General features: G+C 41.9%; 1 long non-coding RNA gene across 1 annotated transcript in view; it reads left to right on the top strand.

Moving 5' to 3' along the window:
- LOC111096100 overlaps nucleotides 1-25156 on the top strand; it is an 88074-nt gene extending 62918 nt beyond the window's left edge. Inside the window, exons 3-5 of the long non-coding RNA XR_005358850.1 lie at nucleotides 18440-18560; nucleotides 22777-22898; nucleotides 24065-25156. This is a non-coding gene — a long non-coding RNA (uncharacterized LOC111096100). The remainder of the gene's footprint in view (nucleotides 1-18439; nucleotides 18561-22776; nucleotides 22899-24064) is intronic.
- Nucleotides 25157-25926: the final 770 nt, after the last annotated feature.

Raw genomic sequence — 25926 nt, 5'->3', positions numbered from 1 at the left:
TCTTGACCCCCCAGTCCAAAATTACCCTGACTTTATTTCAACACCCTTAACATATCCTGCATCCTCTGAAAGTTGATTTCTTCCATTCTAAGATTCTGATATTCTAATACTCTTGGAGTATAAGATACCTTCTACTGAAGATTCAGAAAGGGGTGATAGTGTTATAGACTGAATGTTTGTGTTTCCCCAAAATTCATATGTTGAAGTCCTATCCCCCAGTGTGATGGTATTTGGAGATGGGGTCTTGAGAGTATAATTAGGTTTAGATGAAGTTGTGAGGGTGGAGTCCCCGTGATAGGATTATTGTCTTTATAGGAAGAAGAGATGAGAACCTTTCTTTCTCTCTCTCTGCTTTGTAAGGAACATAGAAAGAAGGCACTGCCTACAAACCAGGAAGTAGGCTTTCACTAGACACCAAATCTGCCCGTGCTTTGATCTTGGACTTACCAGCCTCCAGAATTGTGAGTGATAAATTTTTGCTGTTTAAACCACCCAACCACTGATATTTTGTTATAGAAGCCCAGACTGATGAAGACAGACAGGAAGTGGTTTTTATTTTGTTTTGTTTGTATTTATGGAAAGGAATTGTTGAGTGAAAGGACTTTTGTTTGGCCTCTGTGGAGGGGAATGTAATGTCTATGATGGCCACAAAGCCAAGGAGACATCATATTTGGATCTCTGATGAACCAGCAATCCAAAATGCCTGTCTCATATTCATGCATGCTTGACAACTTAGTGAAAAAATCAGCATGGTGCCCCTTCCTTTCCCATGCTATCCGGAGCCCACGTGGGCAGCACTGCTTCCTAGGGCAGCTCTGGTGGAAACAGAGCTGGGGCAGAAAAGTTGCTTCACTTATGAGCCCTAGAACGGATACCCCCTGTAGCCAGTGAAAACCACATTATTAGTTTCCCTCAGTCTAAAGAGAACCCTGCACAGTGTATAGTGGTGAAAACACCACCCCATTGTGTACCTCAGGAGAAAGATGTATAGTTTTCCCAAAGAAAAGAGAACTTTTGGAAAGTAGGGACACATGGATTGCCCTGTGAGATCAGGGAAAAGAGAATAAAGCCAATTTTTATTGAGGGGCTACTCAATGTCAAGCATCTTACAGGTTCAGACAACATAAATCCCCATAACAACCCTGTGAGGATGTGTTGTTCTCTACTCATCAGAAGGTTTATAGGCACAAACTATGTGTTGGGTTCCACTGAGGACACAGTTGTAAGTAAAACTCACAAAGACCCTGCTCTCCATAAGCTTATCTTCTTAAGGTTATAATAATAATGCTAATGTTTATTGAATAACTGAGTGCCAGTTCTATTTTATGGGCTTTCCACACACTATTTCATTTAATTACTCAAAAACCTCACAAGGGCAGGGGTATGGTCAGTCCCCAGTTTGTCACTGAGGAGACAAAGGCACAGATAGGAGAATTAACTTTCCCCTGTGCATAGCTCGCCAGTGGCAGAACTGGTGTTCTGACCTAATCCAAGGGGCCTGGCATCAGAGCTCGTGCTCTTGACCTAATCCTCTTCTGCCTCAGGGGTAGAAATGTGTTCCAGATGAAGAGGGTGGAGCTCACACGGCCATTGACGGGCCACAGTGGGACTTGACCCCAGGTCTGTCTGACTCTAAAGGCCTCCCGCCTCTTCATGAGGCTCCTGACTGACAGTGGTGGATGTGCTCATCATCCTGATAAGACATCCTTCCTCTCTTCTCCCCTCCCCACTTCCAACGAATGTGTGATGAATACCTTCTGATTCTCACGGACAGTGCACAGTGCTGCATTCCTAATATAGATTAAAAGTCTCTGTAGATCCTTTGTTTTCCATTATCAAGGGTTGAGTAAACAGAAGACAAAAAGTTGCGAAAAGTGGAATCCGTGTGCATTCAAGAAGTCTGGAAAACTTTCTTGAACATTCAGAAAAGATGATTCTGGTTTCTCCCACAGCAGTTATTTTTAAATTGCCAAATGTTACTTTTCTCTTTCTTTTTTCTATCTCTTGAATGTTTTAGAATGTGCACAAGTCAGCAAAACTTGGGTTGCTTTTCTTTTCTATTCTCAGAGAGGCCTTACCCCAGAGGGCACGGCCTGGCATCGCGGGGCTGGGCTTTCCCACTTAGCGCGTGTTTCTTCAGCTGGTCCTGTCACTGCTGAGCGCGCAGCAGCGGAGGGCTCGGCCTCAATCTGGATCCACTGTGTTTTCCCTCTTATCATATTTCCATGCTCAGTGGACTCGTGAGTGGAGAGAGTCTTTGAACCGGCATGGCGGGCTCACCATAAACACAAGGACCTGTGAGCTGAAGAAGGAAGGAGGCTGCCCCTCCAGGAAGCTGTAGGCCTCACAGACAAGGAGGCAGCTCTGTTGGACTGACAGTCCTGTAGAGGAGAAAAGCCACGAGCGCCTCATGTCGTGTGAGAACACAGGGTGGACTCGGTTACATACTCCCCACTTGTTCTCCCAGCACTTCCAAGAAGATCTGGAATAGGAGGGGGGTTCTCTTCACGGACTTGCATTAACCTGTTTGATAAACACAAAACAACAACAATCTGACAGCCGTTCTGTATGATTCCCAGCTCCAGAGTATTTAGCACCTTGCTTAGGATGCCGGCAGATCTGGAGAGCTCTTCTGCTCTCCCTCTGTCACTGAGGTGTGCCTTGCCTTTTGGAGGTCCTTATCCCTCCCTCTGGAATCCCACAAGCCACTTGTTAGACGTCCCATCATCTGCTCACAAATTCCATAGAGCTTTATTTTATAACCATAAGTACTTTCCCTGACTGTGAGTCCTCTGGTCTACCTCCAGCAAAGAGTTTATGTTATGATATGTGTGTACCTTCTGTCCAGTTGAGTGCACTCACCCAGTCTAATTAGGCTGCCATTCCCTCATCCCTATTTAGGTTCCCAAAGACCAATTAGTCTTTCTTTCTAAGTCACTGTTCAGGTCAAATCTCTCTCCTCCTCCCTGTTCTGGGCTGTGCAAAAGCCAATTCACAGCTACAGTAAAGCTGGGCAATGGTAGGTCACATCTTAGAGCTGGTCAGGAGTTGGTGACAGTTTGGATGTGGAACTTAAGGGAAGGGAGGAGTCGGAGGTGGCTCCTAGACTTGGATCCCAGATGGCCTGGGAATGACGTTTCCATGCATAAGCACAAAGGGCAGACATAGCAGACACATGCAAGAAAAAGAAGAGCTGGTTTGTGAAATGAATACCTATGAGGTCTTAAGTTTGGGACATGATGAGTTTGAAATGTGGGCCAATAGGACTGCAAGTCTGAGGTTTAGGAAGAGATCAGAAATACAGATTTAGGGGTTCATCTGCATAGACATGATGGCAGATGCTGTTAGATTTGAACATCATTGAGAGTAATGCTGTGAGGACAGAGTCCAGTACAGCTTGGAGTAGCAGCCCATGGGGGAATGAGAGAAGATTAGAGAGGCTGGAGATGAGCCAAGGTTGTACCAGATCACTGAAGACAAGGGAGAGGAGGATTTCAGAATGTCCAGATCACTGTAAAAGTGGACATTTTGTTGTGACTTAAGCAGAGAAACAAAGAAGGTATGTAAAAAATCCACATGAAACAACAACAGCAAGAAAGAAACTCTGAAACCTTAGATGTCTCTGTACCTTAGATGTTTCTACATGAGCCCAGTGTAAGTCACAAAGTAAGCCTGAGGCATAACCATGCAGAAAGAAACGGTGACATGAAGTCACACACATGTCAGCAGGGCACAATGTGATGATGGTCCACATGCCAGGAGCACAACAGTAAGAATGCCTTGTTCAAAGGAGCCACAGCTCCCAGACAGTGCAAGGGAGATGATCACGTAGCAGGTCATTTACCCTGATATCACCTAGTGGGATCATTGACATCAGGCATTTTGCTGACTGCATCACTGAGCATGTTGATCAAGCCTTCAGTTCATGCAGCACAAATTACCCAAAAATAACGCATTTAAGGGAGCCAGTGATATACTATTATTTCTAAGTGCAGTTTGAATTGTCGTTCCTGTCATTTGTAATTGAATGGCACCTAACTGATACGGCTTTTTACTTGGTCTTCCTGATTTTAATTCTTTGGCCTATCTTCTACTACAAGATTCCCAGTGTTTTCTTTCTAAACTATACATGTAACAATAGCACTTCCTTGCTTATACCCCTCTGCAGGCTTCTCAGCAACTACTGGATAAAGTCCAGATGTCCTTGGGTATTATACAAATCTGTTATCTGGTTTCAGATGACTGGTCCCTTGCCACTTCTTTCTACCTCTCTTAAATTATGATTTAAATGACTGAACTCTTTCATTTTGAAGCGTTCTAGTTGGTTCTTCTCCAAACTCATCTGTTTTATCATGCTGTTGTGATGTTTCATGTTAGCAGTTTGTTTTAGTCTCTGGTTTGTAATTTTGCAGAGTGACTTGTCTGCAGCAGGGAAGTTTTTTCTCTGGCAGCTCCATGCATGCTAGGTTATAGACACTTCCTTCAAGATGCTTGTGTGTTAGCTTCATCCAGGGTCTGGTGGAATCCATCAACTTAGGACCAGATTCTACGTTAACCTCTTTGCTTAGGATTCTTGCACAATGGGAACAATTATAAGTTTGGACTGCATCTATTCATGAAGCACAGAGTTGGGATTTCTTCTCTTGAGAATGATTCTTTTCTGCCCATGTACTGTCTTGCATAAGCAGAAAATTTCCTTTTCACTTCCCTAGGCTTGTGAGGAGAGGGCGGTATTAATTTCTCTTTCACAGTTAGGGCAGCCCTTGGAGGCTCTGGTTTTATGCAGGTATTTCTGCTCAGCCCTCCCCCATCCCCCCAAGTGGGTGGGCCCAGACTATTTCCTATTCCCTTAAAGCCTAGCACCTCAGGGTTTAGAGCCAGTATACCTGTCTGACACCCCCAGGGCTACAGCAATATCAGAGCTTTTTAATTTTCCAACTCTGAGTTCCTTCTTTATTTCTAACATATGGAATTTCCTTGATTTCTTTTTCTTCTTCTTCTTCCTCCTCCTTCTTCTTAGCATGGTTGTTTCTTTGAATTTTTTTCCCTGGATTTTGTATATTTAACTAATATTTCAATTTATTTGTGGCTAGAGGGGAGTCCTCTCGTGTAAATACTTTCCTTACCATATTCTACCTTTTTAGCCAGGCAAAGAGGCTCACTATTTTTCCTAGTGTGCGACTTGCACTGTCCATTCATTCACCCCACAGATATATTTTTTGACTGTGTACTTTGTGCCAGGCACAGTTCTAGTGCTTGAAATATAGCATTGAAAAAAAAATAGAAAAAGATTCCTGAGCTCATGAAGCTTAGCTTCAGACAGGAAGAAACAGAAATGTGATGTATTAGGGCTACATGGATGAATATGAACAAATATCAAAAACAAACAACCGTATAAAAAGTAAGCTTCAAAATAATATGTATAGTACAATATCCATTTTATGATATTAAATACGTGTAACCCAGTATTATTTCTGGGTACATGATAGCCAGTAAACAAAAGTATACAAGGGAAGGTGATCGACCACATTCAGGTGGTTACCTCTGGAAGGAAGGGAGGGGGAAGACTATGCAGGAAACATCATCTGCTTCTTTAAAAAGAAAAGATTTTATTTTTAAGTAATCTCTACACTCAACATGGGACTCAAACTTACCACCTTGAGATCAAGTCTCATGCTCTACCAACTTAGACAGTCAGGTGCCCCTCTAATTTTCAAATATGTTTTTGTTATATATGTGAAGTAAAAGTGACAAAATGTGAAGATTTAACAAAATTGGGTTGTGGCTACACATATGCTTATTATAGTATGCTCTGCATTTTCTATATGACTGAAATAATTTGTAATAAAACGAGAATGCTAGAGAACATAGGCAGCAGTCTCTTTGACTTTGGCCATAGCACCTTCTTAGTAGGCATTCTCTGGAAGCCAGGAAAACAAAAGCAAAAATGAACTACTAGGACTTCATCAAGAAAAAAAAAAACAACAAAAAAAAAACTTCTGCACAGCGAAGGAAACAATCAACGAAACTAAAAAGCAACCTGTGGAATAGAAAAAAATATTTGCAAATGATATATCAGACAAAGGTTAGTATTCAAAATCTAGGAAGAACTTCTCAAACTCAACACTCAAAAAATAAATAATCCAGTTAAGAAATGAGTGGAAGACATAAATAGACATTTCTCCAAAGAAAACATGCAAATGGCTAACAGACACTTGAAAAAAGTGCTCAGCATCACTCATCATCAGGGAAATACAAATCAAACCACAATGAGATACCACCTCACGCCAGTAAGAATGGCTAAAATTAACAACTAGGGAAACAACAGATGTTGGTGAGGATACAGAGAAAGGGGAACCCTCTTACACTGTTGGTGGGAATGCAAACAGGTGCAGCCACTCTGGAAAACAGTATGGAAGTTCTTCAAGTTAAAAATAGAGCTATCCTATGACCTAGCAATTGTACTACTGGGTATCTATCCAAAGGACACAAATACTGATATGAAGGGGCACATGCATCCCAATATTTATAGCATCAATGTCCACAATAGCCAAACTATGGAAAGACCCAGATGTCCATCAACAGATGAATGGATAAAGAAGATGTGGTTCATATATATAATGGAATATTAGTCAGTCACCAAAAAGAATGAAATCTTACCATTTGCAACAACGTGGATGGACCTAGAGGGTATTAATGCTAAGCAAAATAAGTCCGTGAAAGACAAGTACCATATGATCTCACTCATATGTGGAATTTAAGAAACAAAACAGATGAGTATGGGGAAGGGATGGAAAAATAAAACAAGAAAAACAGAGAGGGAGGCAAACCAGAAGAGACTTAACTATAGAGAACAAACTCGGGGCTGCCAGAGAGGGGTGGGGAGTTGAGCTAAATGGGTGATGGGCATTAAGTAGGGCACTCATTGTGATGATGAGCACTGGATGTTATATGTAAGTGATGAATCACTAAACTCCACTCCTGAAACTAATACTACACTATATGTTAACTAACTTGAATTTAAATAAAATCTTGGGAGATAAATAAATAGATAAATAAAATGTGAATGCTAAATGACTTTTAAAATGAAACCTAAAAAGAAGTCAATAATAAGAATTATAAATAAATAAATTATATAGTGTTTTTGGAAGATAGTAGGTTACATGGAACAAAAGAGAAAAAGTAGACCTGGGTAAGGGATTTCAGGAGGGTTGCAGGTAGGCGATAGGCTGAGGTTCTGAACAAAGGTGGCCAGCGTAGTGTTCACTGAGGAGGCGTTTCTGAGGTAACTACAAGATTTTAGTGGAGAGATGACTTCTGCTGATCTTAGATATCATTTACTCTACTGAAACCGAGGCACTAGCCCTGGGAGAAGCTGTGTGAGTGTGTTATAGCAGTAGAACCAGCAGACTGAGTGATGAAGGGACGATCTGGAGTGCATGGCAGGTGAGGGATTTGTCTTGCTACCTTTCAGACATTTAGTTTCTAGGGAAAAGATAATGAGGTCTTCACTTGTCTAGGAGAAGCAAAGTTTATCCTGGAAGTTAGGTCAAAAGGAAATTACTCTTGGTGTTCTCTTCATGTTCATAGGGAACATGAAGCTATATGTGGGACATCTTCAATCATATTTTTCTAATCAATGTGTATGGCTGTTTTTAATGAATCATCCCTTGTGTAACCTGAGAACATAATAGAAACTAATATCTGTGAGAGTAATTCTGTATGGATCCAAGACCATGTCATTCAGATAATTAGCTTCCAGCTACCTCTCCTGATCTAGGGATATGTGTTTGAGTACTTAGGCTGGAGGCCAGGATTACAGAGTGATTTCAGTGATACCAGGTAACGTCATTTGATTTCCCCCATTCCACCCAGTCCTCCTCCATCGCTCCACTCCCTACCTAGTTCTTTCTCGAAAGTCTCATGGATTAGTATGATCCACCTTCACATAGCTACTTTTAAGTGTTTGAAGACAGTTATTATAGTTCCCCAAACCTCTTCTTCTGTGTGGAAAAGGCATTGGTTCTTACTATTCATGTGAGCCATGGCATGTTTTTCAGAGACAGCCCTACCACCCTCACTGGCTACCACCTTGCAAAGATATTCTATTGTGTCAATGTCTGTCTTAAATCCCATATATGATCAGAGAGCACAAAATACAGTGTTCCTGTTGGTATTAATACAGCCCAAGATTATATTAATGTTTCAATTAACACCAGTGTACAATTTTCACAAGGACAGCTACAATGCCTGGATGCATAATCCAAAGTTCACTATTATCCAGGTCACATTTGCATCTCGTTTGCAAAAAATGTGAAAAAAGGAGATCCCTGGGTAGCTCAGCGGTTTGGTGCCTGCCTTTGGCCCAGGGCGCGATCCTGGAGTCCCGGGATCAAGTCCTGCGTCAGGCTCCCGGCATGGAGCCTGCTTCTCCCTCTGCCTGTGTCTCTGTCTATCATAAATAAACAAATAAATAAATCTTTTAAAAAAGTGAAAAAAGTTATCAAAAGTTTCAGCTAAATCAAGAAACAGTACATTTATGACATCCCTTCAATCTACAGGAATCATTTTCATAAAGCAGATAGAACAGTTTTGGGAGTCTCATACTTAATAATCCATGCTGACTTCATATAATAATCCTTGCTTTTCTAAAGGCTTACATACCACATATTTTAAAATCTATTCTAGAATTAGATTCAGATTGATGTCATATTTAATGACCTATAGTTTCTGGAATTTATTTATCCTCCCTTTTTGACTTCAGAAATAAGTGTTTTCCAAGTTTCACCATTGCAGCATTACTGCTGGTATAGAAGGAAGGGCCGTGCACTGGCAGCCAAAGGACTGTGGGTTTAGATCAGATTTGCTCCTAGCTAGTTGTGTAACCTCGAGCAATTTGCTTGACCCATTTTTGAAATTTAAAGGTTTGGACTGTAACCACTCAGAATGCCTCTTGCTTGGTGTCTTTAAGATATTTACCCCTTTTTTAAATGAAAATTTTATTTATTTCTTTGAAAGAGACAGCGAGAGAGAGCATGAGCAGGGGGAGGGGCAGAGGGAAAGGGAGAAGCAGACTCCACTGAGCAGGGAGCCCAATGTGGAGCTCCATCCCAGGACCCCAGCATCATGATCTGTGCCAAAGGCAGATGCTTAACCAACTGGGGCACCCAGGCACCCCTATATTTACCCTTTTGATAAGAAATTACCTATATTCTTCTAATTTCAATGTATAGTCTTAGAGTGAATTGCTTCTCCCTGTTAATAATAGATGTGCCACACTGAAAAATAATTCAATATCCAAGTTGATTTGGTTACTTTTGTTCTTCTTTTTCAAAAATCTTTATTGAAATACAATTCACATACTATAAAATTCATCCAGGAAAGGGTACCATCCCATGGTCGTTGGCATATTCACAGAATTGTACATCACTACAGTCTAAGTTTAAAGTATTTTCTACCCTTGTTCTTAAGTGGACTGAAGCATCAGCTCAGCCAGGGGGCTATCCATGCTAGGGTAACAGATGTAGGTCCAGAGCTTGGAACCCTCTTTCAAGTGTTACCCCTTTTCCTAAATTGTGTGTCCTCATTCAGAAGTATAGTTAGTACTTAGAACAGCATTGGCTTGCTACTATGAATGAAAGCTTTGGGGAATGCCTACACACCTTTTCATGAATCCACTAAATGCTCATTCACTGTATTTTCCAACGGTGGTAGAAATTACATGACTATTTCAGTAGCCTAAAGAAGTGGGCTCTTGGTACCACAGGGAACTTCCCCCATTCCTTATTCATCAAAACATACTTAAGTCTCTCAATTCATGTATGAATGTTCCTTGAAACTACCATCTGCCAGGTTCTGGATGTTCAAAGCTCTAGAGATTCAGGGGTAAATAAGATAGCTGTTGTGGCCACTGTTGGAGGAGAGAATCAGGAAACAATGAGATAAGACTATATATAGTCATCGTAACAGTTACAGGAATGACAAAAACATCTGTTGAAAAGGAAGTTTGTAGAAGGCAGAGGGCCAATTGCTTGATCCTCAAAAATGGGAGTTTATGAAAGTCTGGCCTCCTAATGGAGAAATCACTTGGGTCAGAAAGGAAGCTCTCAAGGGCTATATTCCCTGTAGCAAACAAAGAAATACAAGTGGAGAAACTGTCTGTGCACTGAATACAACTATCTGTTGGGGAACACATGTGGGCTATGAAGTCACTCCTGGTCCATAGAACAAAAGACCTGCCAGTCAAAGTCTCTCACTGGTCTCCCTTGGAGAACTCTGAGTTTGGTGTGGATGTCAGGTTCTAATGGGACATAAGGAGATGACACACACTTGGGTCATTTGAGGAATCTTGAGGACAGGCACAGATTTTAAGGCAGGGGAGGGAAAACCACCAGACCTAAGAGATAGTACAGTGGCCTGGGGCAAGTCACGGAGGGGTGCTGTTATTATCCCCAGACTGAAGAGCCAGGAGCCTTGAGGACAGGGCTGCCCCACAGGAGGTGTGATCTTTGCCCTCCCCAGGAAGAAGGCATAACCCCTTCCCCACCCCAACCCCCACAGTTTGCACTCTTTTCCAAGAGTTCTCTGATGGCTGAACTAGTGGGAAGCAAGAGGGCAAAGGGTGCTCTTTGGTGTGATCCTTGCAGGTCAGTCTTCCAGAACACAGAGCAGGGTGGATAGGGTGGAGAGTGGATTTGAAGGGGCAAAAGGGGGAAGTTATGTTCTGGCCTCTCTCTTCTTCACAAACTCTTCTTCCTCCACTGCCCTCTAGTTCCTAAACTAGGTACGTGGTGTAGTATTGAAGGAAAAGCAAAGGGCAACAAAGGTCTGGAGTCCAGTATTCAGCGATTCAAAATCTCTGAGTCCCTTTATGATGTGGAAGACACCTAACTTATCTGAATCTGGTTAAGAGCATGGGCTCTGCAGTCAAACTACCTGAGTGCACATCTTCCCTCTGCCACTTACCCTGTAATTCTCTCTCTCCTGTCTCTCTCTGTCTTCACTTGTCATTCAATTCCATTTAAGAACAAAGTGCTTGAAAAGTACTCAGTAAGTGTTGGTGGTTTCTGTCTGTAGATGGGGATTATCTTACCTATTTCTTTTTTTAAAAAAGATTTATTTATTCATGAGAGACAGAGAGAGTGAGAGAGGTAGAGACATAGGCAGAAGGAGAAGCAGGCTCCCTATGGGGAGCCCAATATGGAACTCAATCCCAGGACTCTGGGATTACTTCCTGAGTCGAAGGCAGATGCTCAACCACTGAGCCAGCCAGGTGCCCCTATCTTACCTATTAGCGCTGTGAGGAGAATTAGACAAGTTAATGCATGTACAGAAGGACTTTGTGGAGCTCTGCATAACAACACCAAAGCCACAGGTTTCTGCTTTTCCTTCTTCTATCCTCTCATTCCTTCTTTCTTTCATACCCATTAAGCAAATCATTATGGAGCCAGACACTGTCCTGGGCACTGAGGAGCCAGTGGAGGGCAAGTATATAAGGTCCCTGCAATCCCCGAACACACAGCCAGTGGGGCCTGTGGATGATAAGCAAACAATCAAATCAATGAACAAGGTAATGTCAAGTGGCAGCAGGTGCCCTGAAGGCAACAAAACAGGCAACTAGATTAGGGACTAAGAGTGGGCATCTGGGGAAGGGAACTATATAGTGTGGCCAGGAAGTCCACCTGGAGGGGTGTTTGAGCTGGGACATGAAGGAATATAATATCCTGGCCTGGGTAGATAGTGAGGCCAGGTTATGGAAGGATCTAGAGGGAACAGAAATACAAAGTCTCTAAACAGGAGTGATCTTGGAGTTTTCAAGGGTGTAGGAAGAAAGGCCAGAGTGTTTACAGCCTAGTAGGGGATGAGGGTGTAGGGTGGGGAGGAGTTGCAGCTGTGAGGTTGTAAGTAAAGGCATGTCGTGATCTGAATCTGTTTCTTCATCTTGCTTAGACACTGTCACTGTGGGCTTGAGGATTAATGTGGCACAGAGAAGACCTGTAGTATGGTTCTGAGAAGAGGGCCAGCCCTGAGGGCTGAGACAACACAGGAACTGCTTCCCCAGAAGGGGGCACTGCAGCTGACACCTGACCCAGGGAAGATGACCTACGTGGAGAGTTGGTGGCAGGGATCTTTCAGCCGGAGGTGGGGACCTCTTAGACACAGAGGAGAGGATGCACAGAAAGCTTTTGCAGAACAGAAAGAGGAATAACCTGGGCATTAGCGCTGAAGCAGGTGCTTGGAGTTGGGTCTCAGATCCAGGGAGCATGTTTGCAGGGCTGAATGTGAGAGCCACGTCCTCGCCCTGTCTCCCAGCACACGACATGCCCATGGGGCATGGTGGCCACCAGGTTTGGCCAAGATCTTAGGTTGTGGGACAGAGCATGGTTACCTGCCTACTGGGTCTCGTGACTTCTCTCGCACAGTCTGCTGATTGCCAAAAGGCACCAGTCACCATCCAGAAAAGGACAAGTCCTCATGCTTAGAGAGTAAATGGGGATATTAATGAGTGTCATATGGTGGAAGGAGCTCTGGAATTTGAACCTAGTTCTGTCCCTTTATTTTTTTGACCTTTTGCAAACTACTTAATTTCTCCACGTCACAGTTTCCGCATTTATCAAATTGAGACATTACCTACTCCCCAGGACTGTTGGAAGCATTTGGTGACATAATGTATGAAAAGCTGTATTTCCATTCCCCCTGCCTCCACCCCTCTGTGGCCATCTACAGTCTGTAAGTAGATTCCGAAGCTTTTTGGATATCCTGTGATTGTCAGTCAAAGAAGCAATGCCAGGGAAGGCATCTGAAGAGCAGGTTTCCTCTGGGTTAAACCTGGCCAGCAAAATAAGCTCCCCAGTCCAGTTTCCTTCCTGCTAGGTCACATATCCAAAAGCAACGTGCTTATTCTCCAAGGCAACAGCAGATGCTTATATCAACAGAAGGGAGAGGGTCAGACATTTTAAAATAGAAAACAAGGTCAAAAAGCTCAATTTGGTCAGTAAATACTGACCTCTCACAAACATTTTTAAAACCCCAAGTGTGGGATCCCTGGGTGGCGCACCGGTTTAGCGCCTGCCTTTGGCCCAGGGCGCAATCCTGGAGACCCGGGATCGAATCCCACGTCAGGCTCCCGGTGCATGGAGCCTGCTTCTCCCTCTGCCTGTGTCTCTGCCTCTCTCTCTCTCTCTCTCTCTCTCTGTGTGACTATCATAAATAAATAAAAAAAATAAAAAATAAAACCCCAAGTGTAAAATTGGCTCATTTCATTAACTCTGCTTCAGATTCTTCAGCTGTAGCTACTTTCTCCTGCCTGAGGGGCCAGGCCGAGTGTCCCCAAGAACTTACAGAATGATAGGACCTGTGATCTTCATGCAGGAAACGTTCTATGCATTTAGATGGCATATTTTTTAGTCTGTTAGTCTCTATTTGAATATTTGAGTGGATTCTTGATGCACAAAATGTTTTCCAACTGCAGCTCAGCGGGTTGCTAAGGTGAAAGCGTTCGTGATTAATTCTGTTCATAAACACACTGGAAAGAAGAAAAAAAAGGCCCTGGTGTATATCAGCATTTTAAATGCTGTGACTTGGATTCAATTTAATTATTTCCTCCCTATGGCTTTAAATCGAAGGGCTTCAAAATCAGGAGTTACTACTCATAAACTTAATGCCTTTCCCCTGGTAAAAGCAAAGGAGCTCAGAAATAAAGGGGCCCCAGAGTGGAGGCAGTGTGAGCAGAGAGCGCAGAGAGCATTGGATGGGACATCCTGAGCCCCGGGGTCCCCAGCCCCAGTTAGCTCTTTCTGGGTGCCTCTGACTCATCATTCATAAAAACAAGGCCAACAGTCTCTAAACCTTTTCCAGCACTGAAAGGTTATGTTCTACAACTGTGGCAACGATATATGGAAATTGTCACTGCTCTCTCCCAGGGCCATAAATCCTGCAGAGTTCTGGAGTGCCAGAAGGAGAAGGTGGTTTGGTGCATTCACCTCCTTCCTGGGGCATACCTTGCCTCCTGCACAGTAGCAGTCATTGTACACCTCACCCCCCGGGCACCTCTCAGAATTGTTGTAAGGACTGAACATAAAAATAAGGTGATGAAGGCCAAACAGCTAACCTAGGAGCACTCCAAAGAGTTTGGGTTGTTGAGAGTCTCTGGATGGGAATGTGAAGTTAGGCCTGGGGATGGAGGTGGTAAGGGTAACTGGTCAGTTCACAAGGATGTGAGACAAAATGGCAAATGCAGCTCTCCCTCTGCTGAGGCTTCAGGGGCTCAGTGGGACCTGGCCTCTGGAGACTGACCCACTGTTCCCAGCATTGCCCTGTGGGAGCATCTGGGCCCAGCCCAGAGTAGAGAAGATTTGGCTCTGCATCACTGTGCATGGTGAAGATGGTGCATGTGTCAGTCTGGGGAAGGCTGCCTGGGTAAATTGTCCTTGCCACCCTGACAGCCACACAGAACAGAAGATTCAGAGTAGCTCCCACATGAACTCCACATGTGAGTTGTCCATATGGTCTGCAAATCTGTGGGACCCTAGCAGTCTGTCCTCAGGGGCCAGTTACACTGTTTGATAGACTTCTACCTCTACTTCATAGCCTTCTCCCTGTCCCCAGGTGTGTATAGCGACAGGAGTTTAATGAACATCAAAGGTGTCCTGGGGGAGAAACATCACAGAAGATCAAGGAGAAATGTAACTGGTGTTTGTAAAGAGGAACAGGTTCTTGTTTCTTCCAGCCATTCCCCATCTTTTCTTTTCCTCATTTGCTTTTTTTTTTTAAGATTTTATTTATTCATGGGAGACACAGAAAGAGGGGCAGAGACACAGGCAGAGGGAAAAGCAGGCTCCATGCAGGGAGTCCCGATGTGGGACTCGATCCCAGATCCCAGGATCATGACCTGAGCCAAATATGCTCAACCGCTGAGCCAACCAGGTGCCCCTCTCCTCAACTGCTTTGAAAGTATGAGTTCTTGTCCTTTTCTGAATGGTGACTGGTGCCTTCAGGCAGTCAACTGAGGGTGTGAGAGAAGTCATGAGACCCAGTGGGCAGGAAACTGAGCCCTGTTCCACAGCTTAGGAGTTCTCTGCTAGGTATATTAGTTTTTCATGGTTTAATGTGGAGATACTGTGTTTGCTTTGGATGAACTATAAGATTAGACATATTCTTGTAAGCAGGAGTAGAGTGCTCTGCTTTAGGGGTGATCAGCCTTATTTCCTTAGGTCAGGATCACTGGGATTCCAGGCCAGCTTGAGAGCTTTCCTCAGGACAGCAGTAAGACTTACCTGTCCTTCCTCACAGGGAAAATATCATTTTCTGCTCACTCTGGATATAGGAGTATTATTTTCTGTCGAAATGAAGAGTTCCTTGTCTTTTATGATCCATCTTTCTATCCCACCATTGACTATGCTCCTGAATCACAGTCTCATCTGTCTTCAGGGAAGAGACTGGGTGGCAAAGATAAAAAATCAAGCATTGATCATATCCTATCCTTTGTCCATAATCATCATCGATGCAGACACTATTGGTTACCTACTCAGCCTGAATTCCTTGTTTCTTCTTTGATGGTAGAACCCTGATCTTGTTCTGCTATCTCTCCTCCTCTGCATAGCCATATACCCAAAGAAGGTGGTCCTATCTCTAACTCAAAGATGGCCCCTGAGTAGTTATGCTATTCCATTCTTCCTGTCAGTGATTGGTTTATTCACAGATTGTGACTCAATCCTGGCCAATAAGATATGGGACAGGGGTTTTCCCTGTTCTTCTGTTGGACTTTGTAATATCTGCATGTGCTTGCTCTTTGGAGCTGCAACAGCCATCTTGTGACCAGCAAGAGAACTGCCCCAAGGGCCAAGCTGATCTGCTATGGATGGCAGAGTGGAAAGCTAAAAAGAACATGGTCCTTAGGGTTATATTCAAGCCCCTGAAATAACCAACCATGAAGCCACACTAACTTGGAATTTCTGATTTCTAAAGTTAGGCAAATGAGGATTCTCTTTTATTTGCAGCCAAAGGAACTGGACTTAGAAATTGGTGCCAAGAGGGGCTGCATGCAACAATAGGGGAATGGTGGGGAATGCGGGATCAGTTAGTACCTGGCCAAAGGCAGTGTACCAGGTATATTATGTGGTGGGACTTGAGTCAATCACGGCATAGACTTAATTATAAGTTAATTATTAGCTGTGGTCACCTGAAATGGAGTGCCCTGTGAAGATAAGGTTTGAGGGGACCAAGTGGCAGCTACTATATAGTTTTATAGAAAGTCTAAAGCAATCATATTCTATAGACAGGATTATTGCTTCTGTTTGAGCTGGACAACACTTAACAGGGAGGATGTCAAGTTCGAATTTCTAATTCAGGTACAACTGAAAATCAGGAATGATCTAATTGTGTAATGTTGAAAGACTAAACCACACACCAAGTTCACCCCTGCAGATTACTGAATTACAAATTTGTTAATATCACTACTTTACTGAGTGTCCTAAGTGAAAGTGAGGCTATGAATTGGAAAAGAGATGAACCCCCAGCAAAAATAGATACCTATGGGAAGAGCTGGATGAAGTATTAGTCTGGGTTGAGAGAGTTTCATATATATAAATAAAGACAAAGAGAGAGAGAGAGAGATTGATTGATTATAAGGAATTGGCTCATGTGATTTGGAGTCTGAGAAATCCTAAGTTCTGCAGTCAGCAAGTTGGTGGCCCAGGAGAGCCAATGGTATAAGTTCCAGTCTGACTGAGAAAGACCAATTTCCTATTTCAAAAATAGGTTCCCTACTCTTATACAAAAAAAAAAAAAAAAAAAAAAAAAAAAGTGGCGGAGGGGAGCCTTTTTGTTCTATTCAAGCCTACAGTGGATCAGATGAGGCTCACCCACATTAGGGAGGACAATCTGCTTTACTTACTCTATTGATACAAATGTTAGTGTTGTCCAGAAACACTCATAGACTAACACATGACTAGATATCTGGCCCAGTCAAACTGACACATAAAATGACCGTCGCAGATAGTTTAGTCTTTAAAGCCGTCACTTTCCTAAACCTTCCTTACTCGGTAGGGCAGCTCTCTCTCCCATCCGATGAAGCCATGTTTCCCTCCTGAAAGCTTTGCATGACTAAGGAGACAGCTCTCCTCTTTCTCCACTGCACCCATGTCCCCAACCCCTGCCAGCTTCTTTAGCTAGAGCCATATACCAGAGTGTGTCAGGGGACCAATTACACAATGAAAAACCCAGGAGTAGATTATTTTCACACCAAATCGAGTTATAAGAATTTGCTAATTATTTCAGGAAAATTCTAGTAAAGGTCAGCAGAAAAGAATTCTGAATATACAAGATCAAGGAAAGAGGGACGTAATTCTAAATGCAACTGAATTTGTCAGTAGGTGTGAACCAACCAGAGATTCTGAATTTGGTGCATTGGGTCAGTATATTCTACCTATTTGCTTAGTTGCATAAAAACTAGATACAATAGTGGGCATTGCTAAATGAAAATAAGTTGCCAGAATTTCACTGTTATAATGGAGAAGAAGGAATTTAAAGACTTAGGGAGATGACAGTGTTAGGATGAATCTGTCTAGTAAGGTTCACAAACCCACACCTTAACTACATGTCCCCTGAGAGGGCCCAAAAGACACCCCCTTCACCCAAGCTCTAGGAGTACATTGCTTAGGGGAGCACTTGCATCTTTTAAAAGCAATGTAGCAATCTTTTTGGCCGCAGGATGTTGCCTTCTATTTTCCCTGTGATGTTTGAAGTGAAGTTACATACTGAAACGTAACGGGAAAGATAGACAGCAATCAGTTTAGAGAGATTACAGACTGATATAGTTACTGTGGGAAAAGAGGAAGAGAAATGATCAGAAGTATGTAGAATATTAGAACTATACAAAATAATGTAGCGATACTGGGGGCCTGGTTGATGTTGAAAAATATGAATGTTAGTGGCCCCAGTCCACTTGGTATTGTGTGTGTGTGTGTGTGTGTGTGTGTGTGTGTGTGTGTTCTTAGGAGCAGCCAGCAAGCTAGTTATAGAAACAGAGAATGAGAGTGCTCAGATTTATCTGTGGCTGGTACTTTTGCAAAGGTGTACAAGAAAATAACAAGAGGGGAAAGAAGTTAATCACATGGAAAGGGTGCAGGTGTTAGGAGATGTCTGGACTAGGCAAGGAGGCCTCAGGAGAGAGTTGTCGGGAGGAAGTAGAAGGATTCAGACTGTAGATCCGGATGAGACTGAAAATTGAAGATTGGGTGAGATAAGAGAATGGTAGACTGATTAGCCATCTATCAAACCTGTTTCTTTTTCTTTCCCTTCCACAGATAGATTATTTTCCCCTGTCTTTCCTGTGAGCTTGTGTCTGAGTGCTGGCCAGTGGACTATTGTGCACTAGTTCTAAGTCTGGTCCACAGAACCTTCCATGTGCAATCCACCGTGTCTTTCCTTTCCTTATTAGTCTCGGAAGCCACAAGTTGAAGATGGTAGAGACACCAGATGGAAAGAAGTTGCATCCCTGAGTTGCTGCTTAGATGAGAACTGCCTACTCATCAGGGGCACCTGTTTGGGACTTTAATCAAGTAAGAAATAAATTTATATTGTGCTAAGATGCTGAAATTGCATGTTTTGTCTGCTACAGCTGCCAGTGTTCCCTAACTAATATAGTTGTTTAAAAAAAACAAACAAACAGGAGGGAAATTTTTGTTTCTCAATTAGGATATTCCAGAGGTGACACAGTTCCTGTTGATAACAAGGTCCAGGGAGTAGTGGTATGCCTGATGTGGAGAGGAGGAGGATGCCAATGGAAGGAAGACGTTAAAAGCATAGAGAGTTACAGTGTTGGATGTCAGTGTAGATATTAACATTGTCCAAGATGATGACAGGATCAATGGAGAAGAGGAGACTGTGAATCAGAATAATCTGATATCAGCTAGCTCTTATTGGGTGCCAAGCATTTTGCGTTTAATCCTTACAACCACCAGATGTAGTAGGCATTAGCCTCTTTCATAAATAGGGCTCCTAAGCCTTTCAGGATTTGAACTCTATTCAGTCTACTTGGCTTCAAATCAATATACTTAAGTACTATATTAAAGTTTCCCTGAACAGTATGGATTTAAACAGAAAAAAAAATGTGCCAATGTCATGGACAAAAAGATTGCAAAATATTAGAGCAGAAATCTCAGTCAAATATTAATGTCAAGATTCCTAAACAAGGTGCATAGATTTATTTCTCTGCGTTAATAACTACCTGGGTGCAGAGTGCAGACCCCAGAGTCTAGGCTATGGTCCTCTCTGATAGTTCCCTTTTTGCTGTTGTCAAGTCTCTTTAGTATTTTACTAAAGACCCTTCATTGAATTTCTTTGAATGACCCCATCATCTGGTCATTTGAGCCTCACTACGCGAAGGACTAAGCAGGGTCAGAGAGATGATGTGACCTACACCAAGCCCAGATTGACCAAGTCGGGTCTTCTGATCCTGGGCCAGTACTTTTTCACTATGTGGGTTAGATTAGAGATTTCTAATTTTTTTTAAAGCTATGGAAGTTTTTCTTAAAATAAAAACATGTTAGGAAAATCAGTACATACAATGGATAGAAATAATTGTGTATTATCCATTCCATGCCCACAATATTTCCTAATAGTAAAAACTCTGTTTCGATGAACTACGGTAGGATGAATGCCCCCTTCTTTCTGCCTTCTTCCTACAGCAGACCCAGAGACACCTCCCCATTTCAAAAACCCCCTAAGCAGTAAGTGGCTTTTAGTTCTCTAGTGACCAATGCAAAGAGGGAAGCATAACTATTTACAAGAGGAACAGAACCAATGCAGTAAAACCAATCCACCAATTAAGAGAAACACAGTAGAAGGCTATTCCAAATATTCTGAATACTAGTCCTCTAGAAATATATATGTGTGTGTGTATATATATATATATATATATATATATATATACTAAGACTTTATATAAATAAGTAAATATACATATATAATGTTACAGAATATTTATTTATTTTTAACCCAGAAACTATATTCTAAAGTATATATCCTAAAGAAATGACTTTATATCTAGTATGAGACTGTCAAGAGCATCATTGTTCTCAATAACTCCTAAAAGGAAATTACATACATACCTACCAAATGTAGAATGGATAAACACATTGAGGTACTTTGAGACATAGGAATAATATATAATTATTATTATATGAAGGAAAATGAAGGAACTACAGGAATATGAATGAATGAATCCTAGATAATATTGATATAATATATTAGAGGCTTGTGTGTTTAGAAACTGTATTGCTGAGGAAGCGTCCATTGGTTTAAGACTATAAAGAAAAGCAAGAAAATGATTCTAATAAGAGTTAAGATGATTGTTACCTTCCAGAAGCAGGGAGAGTATTAAGGAGAGAGGAAAGAAGAGAAGGGTACTTGGCCTGGATGGGGCTTCCCAAGATTGTTAATCTGCCTAACTGTTATTTTATGCACTTTTCCGAAATTATGCTCCCCAATTAAAATTTTTTAATAGCATGAGGCCACACATATGCACACACACCTATTCCTAAGGAGAGAAACCTTTGGTGGATTTCCCTACAAAAGATGCAATGCACTGTAATTAATATTAAATACTCATCAATATCACCTTCATATTAAACATAGCATGTTCTTTTTCAGGACTACCTTTTACCCTGGTTCTTCTGGCACCACCCCAAAGCACACTTTGGTGGCTTGTTTGGTTTAAGCTAAGATTAAATTCCACAGAACTTAGAGGAAGGGAGTTGCCAGATTAATTCTTTTTAGGAATTATCTCTTTTACCTGAGCTTTTTAAAGATTTTCTGACAGTTCAAGATGGGCTCTTCTGACAGGTTGCTGGGCTGGGACTATTCTCAGTTGCTAGGCATGAGAGAGGAGTAGCCCCCTCCTCTGAGAATTGAAGGACCATTAAAAAAAAAAAATCTGCCTGAACAGAAGGCCATTTCCAGTTTTGATTGAAGAGAGCTAGAAAGTCCCTGAAACCAGGGCCAAGATTTCATTTGGAAAGTAATTTTGAGTCTGCTGCAATTCATAGAAAAATGAAAAATTGAGACTCCAGTTCTTTGCCATAAGCATAGCTCTGGTTATTTGAGCCTAGACAAAAACACCCATACAAGGTTTAGGTTTGGTAAATTTAGCTTCTTGGGATACTCTTCAAGACAAAATAGATAAGAAATGTCCATCAAGATACATCAATGCAGCTAATTGCTCTGGGGATATTTCCTCTGTTAACCATCTTCCTAAAATAACTTTAGTTTTAGCACAGTGGATTCAAAGCCTCTCTTAATGATGATAATTAAATATTGGGGTCAGATGTCTGTTAAACCACTGGTAGTTCATAATGATGAAGTCATGTTATTGGCATCTGAGAGAATTCTTAACTTTCTGTTTCTCGTTGAACGTATATGTGCATCTAGCTTATTTCAAAAAAAGTTCAAGTTCTTAATGGGCACATTAAAAAAGAAGGGGGAATCAGAGCATATTTTTCATTTATCCCATTAAGAATTATCTGATCTATCAAATGAATTCTCCTTCCATCTATCAGTTTCAAGGTTGCTGGTATAACTTTATTATGCATATCCATAACTGGGAGTATTAACAACCAGTAGTATGTGGTAAATACACACGGCTTAGTCTATAGCCGAGTGTTACATACAGAGTCAAAGGCTATTGAAACATCTCTCCATACGGAGCACTCACTACATGGTGTCTCAGGCTTTTGCAGTGATAGCCACACCTAAAGTCATCTCCCTAAAGAGCATGGCCCTAGGCCTTGTATGGTTCTAAGACATCTGCTTCATCTAAGACCACCAGGAACTCTTCTCTTAATCCTTAGTTTCTTCTACTTATGAATACTCTCTTGTCATCTGTCTACTTCACTGTTTCAAATGGAGCCAATTCTGCCCGTGCCAAACACATGGGGAAGGGTCAGGAAGCCAGGACTGGACAAAAGCCCTGGTTCTAGCATTCATCCACATATTTTCCTGCACCCCTATTGAACTGTAGTTCCCAGGTCTCATTTCCCTGAGGGTTTTGATTTTTGGCCCGTGCTCCAGTTCCTGGCATCTACCTTAGGCCCGCCTTCTCGTCATTACTAGTCTAAACTGCTTCCCTTACTTCCCAAACCATGGCATCCCACTCAACTAATCTTTGTACTTCCTTCTGGTCTTTACACTTGCTCTGGGCTCCTGTGGCCAGTCCAGGCTGTGCGGTTCCCCCATCAGGCAGGCCACACTCATCCACCCATTGGAGGAGCATGATCAACCAACCATCTAGGGTAGTACTTATCACTGTGTTGTAATAGTTACACTGTGTTGTAGCTTTAAGACCATGAGCTTCCAAGGGCAGGCATTGTCATATTTATCTTTGATTCTTCTAGCACAGTTCACAGCACAGGGGACAAGTTCATTTTGTAAACCGTCCTGGATGCTTTGGGAAAAGAGCATGAAGTAGTTCATTTATATTACATTTATACTCTAGTAGTTCATTTTGCAGTTGGCAGAGGTCATTAAGGTTGCTATTTCATTCAGTTAATAATATTATGTGCAAAGCAATGAGTACAATACAGGAAAATACTTTTTATTTTTGTCTTGTAAAAATGAATAATCATTTTCTATTGATTCCAATCCCAATTGGGCTGAAAAGAAAAAAGAACAAAAGTCTTGTATATGTATGTATGGAGGGGAGGGGTGTCTGTGCACTAGGGGTGTGCTCTCCCTGTCTGACATTCCTCCTTGAAGTCCCTCCTCTCCTCCCACCCTCAGTTCTCTACCATCGGCCTCCAACTGTCTTCTCAACCCAGAGGAGACTTGACCTTTAGATGGGAGACTGGAGAAGATCACCTGGGTTGGGATCCTCCCAACCAGAAGATTGTCTAATTGCATGAGTAAGTAATTTTTGTCTAATTTTTTAGAGCAGTGTAAAACTACTGCCCTCCTTTACAACAGACATAGGTAATAAAGGCTTTTGGTGCTTGGGTAACACTTCCCTTGGAAATATTTTGTTCTTGGGGCACCTGGGTGGCTCAGTTGGTTAAGGGTCCAATTCTTGATTTTTGCTCAGGTCATGGCATCGGGTTTGTAAGATCAAGCCCTGTTTTAGGCTCTGCACTGAATATGGAGCCTGCTTGAGATTCTCTCTCCCTCTCCTTTTGCCCCTCCCCTACCTCTCTCTCTCTCTCTCTAAAAAAAAAAAAAAAAAAAAAGTATCTTATTCTCAAAATGTCTGAAAGAGTTACCACATTGATTGATGCCAAGCCAATCCTGGGGTAGTGCCTTTAAAACAACAGCAATGCTAAAAGGTTTAGAGTACCTGTGCAGTGATTTGACTCTTTAATCATTTTAAGTTACTTACTAGTCATTAGCTTTCCATCTAAATGATGAGTCTCTTAGGGGAAGGACATGGTGAGAGGGAATTTCAAATTCTCCATCTTGTTTGTTTTTCTTTTTCTGTTCTCAGTAGACAGTGCAATATCTGACACCTGGGTGGGCACTGCACAACCCTTTGTTGGATACATGTATATGTTTTAACTTCAGGAATACAATCCCTATTTAGTTAGCTAAGGAATAACTCCTGCTTACACGACTTAATGAATCAGTGGTGGTTATATGAGCAGGGAGTGTTGTAGGAAATGCCAGCCAATAACATAATTAGCACACATGGATAGCAGCCCAAGAAAAAGACTGTCCTTATGAGAAATGTAACTTCTGAAGCCAAACTAGGGATGTGGGTTAATAAGGAATTTTTGAGCTGCTGTCATATGCAAGATGAAACTTGCACAAGAACTCCTTTCTCTTCCTACTCCTGCACATAAAAATTTACTTCTGTGTCTCCTGCACCACCTTTGTATCCTCCTGTTACAATAGAGGAGCTTTGTATCAAAATCCAGCCCCTTCCCCTAGGTCTGGGCTTTCATTTCCCCAGCTTGAGGAAATGCATGCTATTTAATCTATATATTAGAGTTGTAGTTCTCTTTTATTTTTCAAACATGCTCAGATAGTTCTCATTTGCAAAAACAAAATAAAACTCTCTCTACCCCCATGATCTCCTCAGTGTACTTCCACTGCTGCCAGATTTCTAGAAGCAGTTTTCCACACTTGGTGTTCTCACCTCCACCTCGGTCTTCAGCATCACCTGGCTTCTGGCTCCATCACACCAGCAGAAGGCTCCCGCAAAGGTCATCATTGACATCTCCATGATGGGACCCAAAGGCTGCTTTAAGTCCTTGCCTAGGTAATTCAGATTCTACAGCACTGCTGACCATTCCCTCCTTTTCCTCCTGACTTTTGTGACTCAGCATTCTCCCGGTTTCCCATGGATCTCCTAGCCATTCCTTCTTTGTCTCCTTTGCAACTTCTTCCTCCTCTACCATGCCATTAAGCATCAGAATTCTCAACTCTTTGCTCTAGTACCTCTTCATTTTCTGCTCTGTGTTTCTCTCCAGGCCAGTGGCACTCAAATGTAGCTGCACCTGGAGAATCACACTTAAATACTTCTCTAAAAAAGTAAACGAAGAATTTATGGGGGTGGAGCTCTTAGTGTGTTCCAAAGTTTTAAGGATTTATGGGAATGAATATTTGGAAATTGGGAAACCTGGTTCTTGGAAGCAAAGACTGATAAAAGGCAACTCATAATCCAAGATTGCACTTGTTTTTCAAGGGACTTTATTTTTTGAGAGCAGTTCTATATTTGTTTCAAAATTGAGCAGAAAGTACAGTTTCCATATACCTTCTTTCCCCACAAATGCATAACCTCCCCATTGTCAGCGTCCTCCACTAGAGTGGTATAATCCATGAGCCTGCACTGACACATCATCACCACCCATAGTCCACAGTTTACATATGATTCATTCTTGATGTCGTGTAGTCATAGGGTTTGACAAATGTATAATGAAATGTATCTGTTATTATAGTGTCATACAGAATGGTTTCACTGCATCAAAATTAATCTGTGTTCTGCCTATTTACCTCTCCTTCCTCCCTAATCCCTGACAACCACTAACTTACTTACTGTCTCCCAAATTTTCCTTTTTTTTTTCAGAATTTTATATAGTTGGAACCATAGGATATTAGCCAGAATGGCCTCTTTCACTTAGTCATATGCATGTAAGGTTCTTTCATGTATTTTCAGGGCTCGATGGTTCATTTCTTTTTTTAGCTCTTAGTTACATTCCATTGTATGGAGGTACCACACTTAATCCATTCACCTACTGAAGGACATGTTGGTTTTGGCAACTATTATAAAGCTACTATAAACATTGGCATGCAGGTTTTTGCACAAGTCCTTTGGGTAAAAAAAATATATATATACCAAGCAGCATCATTGCTGAATCACATAGTAGGAATATGTTTAATTTTGTAAGAAATTGGCAAACTGTCTTCCAAAGTGGCAATACCATTCCTACCTGCAATTAATGAGGGTTCCTGTTGCTCTACATCTTCACCAGAATTTTGTGGTGTCAGTGTTTTGGATTTGGCCATTCTGATAGGTGTATAGTGGCATCTGATTCTTGTGTTAATTTGTGGTTCCCTGAGGATGTATGATGTGGAATATCTTTTCATATACTTATTTGTCATTTGTACACCTTCTTTGGTGAGGTGTCTGTTCAGATCTTTTGGTCAGTTTTTAATTGGGTTGTTCATGTTTTTTGTTTTGTTTTGTTTTGTATATTTTGTTCTTTATCAGATATGAATCTTGCAAATATTGTCTCTCAGTCTGTGGCTTATTTTCTCATTCTCTTGAGATGACACATTTTTGGCCTCCTTATACAAGTTCTTCAGGTACACTTTCTGGAGTTTTCTTGAGAGAGGCACTGGCCTTACTTTTCATTTAGTATCTCCAAAAGGAGAAGGAGCTCTCCTGTTAGTAGTCTGCTTGTGTACACATGTTCTTTTCCCACTTGCAAGCTGTAGGTC

This window comes from Canis lupus, chromosome 5 (genome assembly GCF_011100685.1).
Source record: "Canis lupus familiaris isolate Mischka breed German Shepherd chromosome 5, alternate assembly UU_Cfam_GSD_1.0, whole genome shotgun sequence".
Classification (NCBI taxonomy): domain Eukaryota; kingdom Metazoa; phylum Chordata; class Mammalia; order Carnivora; family Canidae; genus Canis; species Canis lupus.
Note: the sequence above shows the minus strand (reverse complement) of the source record. Positions and strands in the feature narration are given on the sequence as shown.